A 2,328-nucleotide genomic window follows, 5' to 3' on the forward strand; every position below is an offset into this window, starting at 1 on the left:
AAAACAAGTGGCGTTACCGTCTCCAGGGAAAGACCAAAGGGATACGGCCGCCCTCAAGGAGCCAGCTGATAGGAGGCTGGAAAATATCCTAAAAAGTATATACACACATACTGGTGTTATACTGCGACCAGCGATCGCCTCAGCCTGGATGTGCAGCGCTGGGGTGGCTTGGTCGGATTCCCTGACTGAAAATATTGATACCCTTGACAGGGACAGTATTTTATTGACTATAGAGCATTTAAAGGATGCATTTCTATGTATGCGAGATGCACAGAGGGATATTTGCACTCTGGCATCAAGAGTAAGTGCGATGTCCATATCTGCCAGAAAATGTTTATGGACACGACAGTGGTCAGGTGATGCAGATTCCAAACGGCACATGAAGTATTGCCGTATAAAGGGGAGGAGTTATTTGGGGTCGGACCATCGGACCTGGTGGCCACGGCAACAGCTGGAAAATCCACCTTTTTTACCCCAAGTCACATCTCAGCAGAAAAAGACACCGTCTTTTCAGCCTCAGTCCTTTCGTCCCCATAAGGGCAAGCAGGCAAAAGTATCTGCCCAGGGATAGAGGAAAGGGAAGAAGACTGCAGCAGGCAGCCCATTCCCAGGAACAGAAGCCCTCCACCGCTTTTGCCAAGTCCTCAGCATGACGCTGGGGCCTTACAAGCGGACTCAGGTGCGGTGGGGGGTCGTCTCAAGAGTTTCAGCGCGCAGTGGGCTCACTCGCAAGTGGACCCCTGGATCCTACAAGTAGTATCCCAGGGGTACAGATTGGAAGTTCGAGACGTCTCCCCCTCGCAGGTTCCTGAAGTCTGCTTTACCAACGTCTCCCTCCGACAGGGAGGCAGTATTGGAAACAATTCACAAGCTGTATTCCCAGCAGGTGATAATCAAAGTACCCCTCCTACAACAAGGAAAGGGGTATTATTCCACACTATATTGTGGTACTGAAGCCAGACGGCTAGGTGAGACCTATTCTAAATCTGAAATATTTGAACACTTACATACAAAGGTTCAAATCAAGATGGAGTCACTCAGAGCAGTGATAGCGAACCAGGAAGAAGGGGACTATATGTTGTCCCTGGACATCAAGGATGCTTACCTCCATGTCCAAATTTGCCCTTCTCACCAAGGGTACCTCAGGTTCGTGGTACAAAACTGTCACTATCAGTTTCAGACGCTGCCGTTTGGATTGTCCACGGCACCCCGGGTCTTTACCAAGGTAATGGCCGAAATGATGATTCTTCTTCAAAGAAAAGGCGTCTTAATTATCCCTTACTTGGACGATCTCCTGATAAGGGCAAGGTCCAGAGAACAGTTGGAGGTCGGAGTAGCACTATCTCAAGTAGTTCTACGACAGCACGGGTGGATTCTAAATATTCCAAAATCGCAGCCGTCTCCGACGACACGTCTGCTGTTCCTAGGGATGATTCTGGACACAGTCCAGAAAAAGGTGTTTCTCCCGGAGGAGAAAGCCAGGGAGTTATCCGAGCTAGTCAGGAACCTCCTAAAACCAGGAAAAGTGTCAGTGCATCATTGCACAAGGGTCCTGGGAAAAATGGTGGCTTCTTACGAAGCGATTCCATTCGGCAGATTTCACGCAAGAACTTTTCAGTGGGATCTGCTGGAAAAATGGTCCGGATCGCATCTTCAGATGCATCAGCGGATAACCCTGTCTCCAAGGACAAGGGTGTCTCTTCTGTGGTGGCTGCAGAGTGCTCATCTACTAAAGGGCCACAGATTCGGCATTCAGGACTGGGTCCTGGTGACCACGGATGCCAGCCTGAACGGCTGGGGAGCAGTCACACAAGGAAAAAATTTCCAGGGAGTGTGATCAAGTCTGGAGACTTCTCTCCACATAAATATACTGGAGCTAAGAGCAATTTACAATGCTCTAAGCTTAGCAAGACCTCTGCTTCAAGGTCAGCCGGTATTGATCCAGTGGGACAACATCACGGCAGTCGCCCACGTAAACAGACTGGGCGGCACAAGAAGCAGGAGGGCAATGGCAGAAACTGCAAGGATTCTTCGCTGGGCGGAAAATCATGTGTTAGCACTGTCAGCAGTGTTCATTCCGGGAGTGGACAACTGGGAAGCAGACTTCCTCAGCACGACCTCCACCCGGGAGAGTGGGGACTTCATCGGGAAGTCTTCCACATGATTGTGAACCGTTGGGAAAGACCAAAGGTGGACATGATGGCGTCCCGCCTGAACAAAAAACTGGACAGGTATTGCGCCAGGTCAAGAGACCGTCAGGCAATAGCTGTGGACGTTCTGGTAACACCGTGGGTGTACCAGTCGGTGTATGTGTTCCCTCCTCTGCTT

This window comes from Pseudophryne corroboree, chromosome 7 (genome assembly GCF_028390025.1).
Source record: "Pseudophryne corroboree isolate aPseCor3 chromosome 7, aPseCor3.hap2, whole genome shotgun sequence".
In the NCBI taxonomy this organism is placed as follows: Eukaryota; Metazoa; Chordata; class Amphibia; order Anura; family Myobatrachidae; genus Pseudophryne; species Pseudophryne corroboree.